Source organism: Myotis myotis, unplaced genomic scaffold (genome assembly GCF_014108235.1).
Source record: "Myotis myotis isolate mMyoMyo1 unplaced genomic scaffold, mMyoMyo1.p scaffold_m19_p_10, whole genome shotgun sequence".
NCBI lineage: Eukaryota > Metazoa > Chordata > Mammalia > Chiroptera > Vespertilionidae > Myotis > Myotis myotis.
Window position 1 is genome coordinate 47,772,136 of NW_023416314.1, and position 8,864 is coordinate 47,780,999.

Genomic DNA, 8,864 nt, shown 5'->3' on the forward strand with positions numbered 1-8,864 from the left:
TGTGTCCGCGAATGAGTGCATGTGTGTGAATGCGTGTGTGCACGTGTGCCTGTGTGTGCACGCATCCCCCTTCAGGAGGTACACAAAGGGTTGATGTAGGATGGAGCACCGGAGCCTCTACTGGTCCCTTTTCCCACACACCTCTTCCAGCTCCCAGAGAACCACTGTGTGTTAGAGGCCGCATATGAGGCCTTAGCCTGGGAGTTAATAACCTGGAAGTAGGAAGAGCGGTAATTCCCAGCTTTCTTATAGCGTCCTGAGAAATGGCCTAGGCAATGAAATCAAACAGACCTGGCTTATAAACTGGATGCACTATTTTCCAGCGACATGCTTTCAGACGAGCTTCCTAGACACGCTGAGCCTCAGTGTCCAGATGGGGAGAATAATGCTGCCCTCACACGGCTGACACGAGGATTAAATGGGTGATGTATGTGCAGCCATCTGGCATAGAACCGCAACCAGGCTCACAGAAAGAAGGGGTGAGTGGTAGCCTGTCTTGTTTGCTGAATTCTGAATGGCATCCTACCTGGGGCACTGAAGAAACAAATGTAGCTGCATGCTTGGGTTAGCAGATTTCACTTCTCATTCTCCCCAAGAGCTCAGGTTGGTAACTATGAAAGGCGGATGTGTGGTGGGAGGGAACAAAATAATACATGTGAGTATCTATTATCAGACATGTTCTGATTTCAGAAAATTGTGCATCTAAAATTAAGAAAATGCTATATTGCTCTTAATAGCTTATACCAATTGAATGCTTGATTCCTTGCATAAATGACCAGACTGAATCTTTACAATGTCTCTGTAAGAGTGGCACTATTTGGATCCTCACTTGGCCAATGAGAAAAATGAAGCTCAGAAAGGTTAAGTAACTTTCCCAAGGCCACACAGCTGGTAAGTGATAGAATCAGAACCTGGAAACACTTGCTGATGCCAGTGTATTTGTTCTTAATCCTTCTGTGTTATCGCCACTTCAAGTTAGTGTACCACGTTCAGCATTGGAATGGCCACCCACAGTCATTATACATTTCTAAGCCCACTTCTCCTGTTAGGGGCACATATTACTCCATTAATATAGCCATTACTTTTTAAAATAAGATTTCCTTTGTTTTTTTTTTGCCCTCGCCAGTTTGGCTCAGTGGATAGAGCATTGGCCTGTGGACTGAAGGGTCCTAGGTTTGATTCTGGTCAAGGGCACATGCCCAGGTTGCAGGCTTGATACCCAGTAGGGGGCATGCAGGAGGCAGCCGATCAATGATTCTCTCTCATCATTGATGTTTCTCTCTCTCTCTCCCTTTCCCTTCCTCTCTGAAGTCAATACAAATATATTTTTAAAAAAGATTTTCTTTGTTTTTAATACAATATACTTTCTGGAAAGAACCTATTAACCATGTATATTTTAATGTGTATTCAAGTTACAGAATTTTATAATCCAGTGGTTCTCAACCTTCTATCCTTTTAAATACAGTTCCTCATGTTGTGACCCCCAACCATAAAATTATTTTTGTTGCTACTTCATAACTGTAATTTTGCTACTGTTATGAATCATAATGTAAATATCTGATATGCAGGATGGTCTTAGGTAACCCCTGTGAAAGGGCTGTTCAACCCCCAAAGGGGTCGCGACCCACAGGTTGAGAACCACTGCTATAATCTTACAGTGACAAGGGGCCTTAAATTGCATTTAGCTTTACTTCCCACCAAACACAGAATTTCCTAAGTGGTGCCTCTAACATGACCACCCAGGCTGTCCACTAGCACCTCACCGGGCAGGAAGCTCACTGCCTACCCTGTCTCTATACCCGCAGAGCTCTCATTGCTCGATTCTGTTGGGCTGAAGTCTGCTTCTCTGCAGCTTGGGGCCAGCAATCCTTACTCTTCTCTTTGGAGCGACTACAAATAAATCTGCTCCCCCTTTTCCATGACAACCTTTCAGACATGCGTGATCTCTTCTATCCCTTCTCTTTTCCAGGCCGAATGCCCCATTTTCTGGATGTATTCCCCAGAGGACAAGTTTTGGATTATCTCACTGTACAGCCCTCTGGGTCTCTGTACAAGCTTCAATTTAAAAAATACAGAAGGACCAGTAGGGTCCCTCTCCTGGGGCATTTAAAGTCAAGCCTGACCTCCCTTTGTTGGAGTTGAGAGTCTTTGTTCCCTGGAAAAGAAATTTCAGACCCTGACTTCCAGCTGGAAGAGGCACTATGAACAGTGCTGTGCCACATATGCATAACCACCCACCACACAATTTACATGCTTTTTAACCTTTTGGGGGCAATCAGCATGTCACTCAGGTCTTCCCTGTTGGGCTGTAAGTTTATCCAAAGTGGGCATCACTGTTGATCATTCCTGGGTCCTTCCTAAGAGCCTGCTGTGTTGGCCTGCCTCCCTTCCACTGCCAACACATCCAGTTGATTTACGGACTCACTGGGGCCTAAGAAGTCATTTTCTGCTCTGGCGCATCTCAGAATCCAGCTGTGTCCAGGTGGAGCCAGCCCTCTGCTTGCCTCATTCCTCCTTGAACACGGACCTTGGTCTCATGGCTTGCCCATGCATCACAGGATAAATTTCACGTTGGAGCTCCGCTCTATTCCACTGGGGAGAAACCAGATTCTGTATGGAATGGTACATCCCAATCTGCAAAGAGCCCTGGAGTCCCCCTGCCCCTATCCTTCTTCTTATATTTATCTGCTAAAGCTCAGGTAATGACAATCTCCCAGGAATAGGCATATTCCAGGCCTGCAATCCCAGGGCTGGAGAAGGGGGTGATATATCAAACAGATGTTTCCAATTGTAAATTCATCCAGCCTCTTGTCTCCTCTGCCCCTCCCGGCCCCTCCCTCGCCCTCCTTCCTCTTCCCCAAAGTTGACTATGAATCAAATGTCTCTTCTTAAAATTATAATCACCCAAATAAGGTGGTGATTTAAGGAATTCTGAAATACCAAATAATCAGCCGAACACTTCAATTTAATGGCAGCAATAAGTCAAGTGCCTCCACGCTCATCTCGGGAGGAAGAAGCACATCGTCGGTCCTGGTTGTTTGGAAATGACAAATGCTCTTTTGTGAGTTGTAACAAATCAATTATCCGCATGTTGGAAACTGAGCAACTCCTTTTTAAGATATACTTTTATGGGTACATTAAAAACAACATCCCAGGGAAGAAGGTACCAGAGCTCTTTAGTTTTTTTCTGGCATAAGAAAATGGGGGAAATACTAGCTCTGAGCAGAAAGCTGTCCGCTAGGACATCCATCAGCAATGCAGGTGCCCCCATGTCTTCGGAAGGTGCACACGAGTGCTCAGGGTCTGTTTTTCATCCAGTCTGAGCAGGTAGAAAGGAATCTGCCTCTACCTGCGCTGGCATTTTCAATCGAACTTGCTGGCTCCCCAAAGAGCCCTGGGGGGGCATTCAATCCTCAAGCTCTCCTTGGGCACATTTGTCTGCCTTGTATTGCTCATTTCAAGGAGAATTTCTTGTTTCTTCCACTGAGAAAGAAGTCGCGCCTTAGCAGCTGGCCCTGAGATTGGAACCTGTGTTATCTCATTATGCATGGCCCCATCTGTTGGGGTCCTCCAGAAAGGCTTGTGCCCTTGCCAGGTTCTATTTCCCTCTCCTCCTGCCTTGCATTCATTTGCCACACAAGGAATTACAAGGGCATTTGCTGTAACCTCTCCTGTCAAGGCAGGTGGGGGCTCAATACTATCCCAGGCTTTTTCTCGGCCGGTGAGCTTGTCAGTTTCAAAGGCCTTGAGAACGCCATCACAATGCCAAATGTCATTGTTGTCCTGTTGCATGGGGCTTCAGCCACATCTGGGGCAGTGGGTGCTATTGTGGGCAATACCCTGCAAAGGGGAGCTTCACAAACTGGAAACCGTCCTGCGGGTGGGTGAGCAGAGGGTGGATGGTGTCACTACTGCCCTGTGAAGAATGACGAAGGATGACTAAGAATGGCTATGAATGCTTTGAGTAGAGAAGAAAAGACTCACTGCGTGGGGGTTGATGGGTAGCTGATGCTGGGAGTAAGCACCCTGTCCATTGCTAACAGTGGTAGGCAGCGGAGGACTGGGTGGTAGGGAGCAGGTCCCTAGGCCTTGCATCTCAGGCTTGGATGACACTGTCCCTCTGAACAGTGCTGAAACCTTTGCTGGCCCCTGGCCTGCAGTGCAGCTGTTGTTTTGCTCTAGGCTTTCTCTGCCCTGCTGTCCACTGTCCTGCTGGCCTGCTCGCCGCCTGTTCCCTCTAGCCTAGCCTCTCTGCGTGGCTTCTCTTAGGAGTCTTCCTGCCCTTCCACCTTCTTTTCTTCTTCCTAAATCCTAATTTGTCTCAATAACTTTCTTTCCTTTGTATTCCACCCTCACCCTTTTCCCAATGCACAGCCTACCTGGGTTGGTTGCTCGGTGGATGACTCTTTTATGACCCATTCATTGGAACTTTCATTCAACAATTATTCTGAATGCTTTCTATGTGTTCAATAACTTACACTTATGTGATGGGAAATTTTCTGTGTTGGGGCCCAGCCACAGCAGGTCCAGGGGTTCCCAATGGTGTGGACGGAGTCGGCGAAGAATGAATGACATGGAGGCAGTGTTCAGATGATTAGCAAAGCCAGGTTCTCTAGCCAGGTTCTCAAGCCAGGTTCTCTCTTTATTCTCCTGTTACATCTGTATTTATACCATTTGATTTTAATCCTATCCATTCTATTCCAAAGGTTAGGGCATTTGTTATCTCCATTCCAAGGTCACTACTCTACTGTTCTGTTAAGCTACAAGGAAGTAACTGAAGGAGATTATCCTAAACAAAGATTATGTAATTCAAGCATGATTGTTCATAGTTAAGGTGATTAACTACCTGTCTGGTACTTAGTTAAGGGGTTTTACTGGGGAAACAACCTTTCTCAGAGAGGTGACCCTGATTAGAACACATAGCGCTAAGAAGGGGAGCAAACATATTAAGAACAGTATGCCATATACGCCAGGTCTCTTGAAACATATGCTGTGCAGATGTTTCTTCCCTGCAGTGACTGTGTCAAGCAGCAAGGATGGACTGGCTTCCGGCATTTCTGTGTCAATTTGGCTGGGCTGAGAGCTTCCCAGATAGCTGGTAAAAGGTTATTTCTGGGTGTGTCTGTCTTGTTAGCATTTGGATCAGTAGACTGAGGAAAGGAGATCAATCTCACCAATGAGGGTGGGCATCACCCACTCTCCCGAGGGCCTGAATAGAACAAAAAGGAGGAGGAAGGCTGAAGTTGCTCTTTGCTTGAGCTGAGACACCCGTCTTCCCCGCCCCTGTTCATTGGTACTCCTGGTTCTCAGGCCTTCTGACTTGGACCTGGAGTTACACCATTGGCCCCATAATTCTCAGGCCTTTGGGCTTGGACTGACTTATATCACCCATTTTCCTTGTTAGTCAGCTTGCAGACTGTGGAGCATGGGATTTCTCAACCTCTATAATCATGTGAGCTAATTCTTATATAAATCTACCTGTACCTGCACCTGAATCTGTATCTATACCTGTACCTGTACCTGTACCTGTACCTGTACCTGCACCTGCACCTGTATCCGTATCTCTCCTGTTGGTTCTGTTTCTCTGGAGAATCCTCATTAATACAACATACAAACAGTTATACTTTGGGATGTTTGGACTGAAACCTAAAAAATGAAGAAACATTCAGATGTGATTCAGTAAGGGAACAGAATGTGCAAAAGCAGAAAAGAGCCTCAGATATTCCAGAAACCGAAGGGAGAAACATCCAGTACTCATTATTAATTATTTATTTTTGTCACAGAATGAGTGCACGACAGGACCTTGGCCACCTCAGTGCCTTTGGCTGAGAAGCTCTTCCTCGGATGGCCACGTGGCTGGTTCCTTCCCGTGTCCACATCTCTGCTTAGTTATCATCTCCTCCAAGAGGCCTTCTTTGACCACCTGTTCACACTCACTCTCCCTTATCCCACTTTGCGTGTCTATATATTTATTTTGTGGCACCTATCACTAAATGGAATATTGTTTATTTGATTACTTTTTGATAGATGATCTGCCCCCATTAGAATGAAAATTCCACAAATACAAATCCTGTACTAATAAGCTGTCATATTCCCAGCACCTGACAAACAGCAGGCACTTAATAAATGTTTTGTGAGTGGATGATGAATGATGGGCTAGAGAAACAGAACATTTGTAAGGAAATGTATTTCCATTATAATCAGGCACCCAGAGGACAAATGCTAAAAGGGAAGAGGAGGACGTGTTAGGGACCCATGCCAGGACATTATTAAAGAGGTAGGAAGACGTGTAATGAGCATATTTATTACATGAATGTAAAGGCCAGTACTTAAGCTCCCTTGCTCTTAAGTAGGCTAACATTTCTGTTGTTTGAATTTGCTTAGCAACTCCTGTCACCTTTATGATAAAGAAATACAGACACATTTCTGTAACACGTGTTTTTAATATGTAAGCTGCTGCCAAGCCCCCAGTGAGGCAGTGTTTGCCACTGGTTGAAACAGATGCTCTGTAGTGAAAGGCTCTACCTTACTTTCCATGGCTGTGCTTTCCAAGGGATCACGTCTTGTGGCTTAATGCTAGCACAGTCACAAGGGGGTGAAAAGGAAAGCCGACTTGAACTTAGGCTATTCATAGTTCTTTGTTGAGTCTTTAAGTAGCAGTCACTCATGTATTCCCTTCTGCTTTTCTATTGTGATATTCTAGTTGCTATTTATAAAACAAACAGTCCCATTGTCAAGTCTCAACATAAAACAAAACAAAAAACAAAAAGATCCATGTACTTGGAGAACAAAACATGTTGGACGGTGGAATGGCTCCCTGGGTAGATGCTTAGATGCTGGAAATGATGGGGAGAGCGAAGTGGGGATGATACTTGATATATGGCCTAGATGACAGGTAGACGTTTGTATAAATCAGAGTTGAATCAGAGAAGCAGAACCATTAGGAGAGCTATTTTTCTGTATCTATCTATCATCTATCTATCTATCTATCTATCTATCTATCTATCTATCTATCATCTATAGATATAGATTTATTGTAGGGGTTTGACATTTGCAATGTGGGAGCTGGTCAACAGTTGTGTAAGGCTGTTACTTTGTGTCTGCGGGGCAGGCAGGCAGGAGAGGAGGATGGATGTGATACTGGGAATGCAAGACAAAAGGGAATCTGCAAGGATGAGCCAGAACTCACGAGACTGCCTTAGGACCTTCCTTGACCTCTCACCTCCTTTATGCTTTCACTGCAGGAGAGGCTGGTTACCTTCATCACAGAGCTAATCTGCACCTGGCCCAGCAGCATGAGGCGCTGCAGGGAGTGATCCGGTAGGAGCCAGAGGAGCTGCCGCCTGGCTGTTGCCTCACACTGTGAGGAGGCCAACAGGTAAGTGGCAACAGCACCTGTCGCCCTGCAGCAGCTTTCTGAGAGTAAAACAAAAATGGTCTCTGCTTTACTGTCCCCTTCCAAGTCTCACCTAAAATGTCTCTTATAGCCCAGAGAAAGGAATTATGGGTAACAGAGGTCCTGCCTACCCACATTGACAAATCCCCCACCGTGGGGACTGACGAATCCTTGCACGATGCCAATGAAGTCATGGCTGTGGATGAAATGACTCGGAGATTGTGTTGAGCCACAAAATATCAGCCCTGAAAGGATGAGGGGACGATAGGAACCTACTGTAGAGCAAGAGAAGGAGCAATCAGAGAGGCAGGGGAGAACCTGTGGGAGGCAGGGCTGAGTTTCTGGGTATAAATATTTGTGAGAGTGTGGTCCTGTACATAATAATGATGACAATGAGGATGGTGATAACTAGGCCTGATATTGAATTTAATGGCTGGTAACTGTGGCACTGACCAATCAGAATGGATGTTGGACTGTGAGGAGGTCCCAAGGGTCCTGGGGGAAGGCCATCAGACCACCATGTGGTGATGGTGGCAGTGGTAGTGGTGGACTTTGGGTAGACCGGGGTTGGTGAAGCAGATATTTAGCATCCTGCATGGGAGTTTTCCATATTTTGACAACTACTGTGCTGTCTTGGTGCTTATTAGCAGATTATCAGCCCTACTGGTAACTAATTGAGTGCCTACTATATGCCACGTGCTCAGCTGAGCCCCGTAGTCTGTGTGATGGTGGTGCTCTCTCTGGGGTGCTTTGCCCCATCCTCACTGGCTCTGGGAGAGAATCTTAGATCCTGGCAGAGCAAGTTGTCAGGCCCACTGTCAGCAAACATCTGCTGCCATGGCGTGCACCGCTTTCACAGGAGGATGTATCTGGGGGAGATTGTATAGGCCCTGCTCCATGTGGGGGAGAACAATTAAACACGCTGCAGCTGTTAATGAGGGCCATGCTGCTAATTAGGACAGCCTGGAGAGGAGCAGCTATCCCGCACAGTGGTGGTTTGGAATGACAAAGGCGGCATCATCTAACTGTTGGAGTCCTGGGGTCTGTCTCTGTGAGAGAATTCTGAACTAATAGGAAAGATCCGTGAAGACTCATGGATCATTAACTTTGGAAGTTCTTGGCTTGAGTGATCTGATGTGACTGTCCACACAGATCAAACAGCAGAAAATTTCCAATGTGCCATTTTGATCGGTGGTTTATGCAGATAGCTTTGGGTGCAATGCTTTCTGAAGGGACTGTGTACTCAGAAGTAACCCAGAAGTCACCCACTTTGGCTTTATCCTCTCCCCTGCAGCATGAGGAATGTCGTTCTTTTTATTTTATTTGTTTAAATATGCATTTTAAATTGATTTCAGAGAGGAGGGGAGTGGGGGGGAGAGATAGAAACTACAATGATGAGAGGGAATCATTGATCAGCTGCCTCCTGCATGCTCCCTACTTGGGACTGAGCCTGCAACCCGGCATGTGC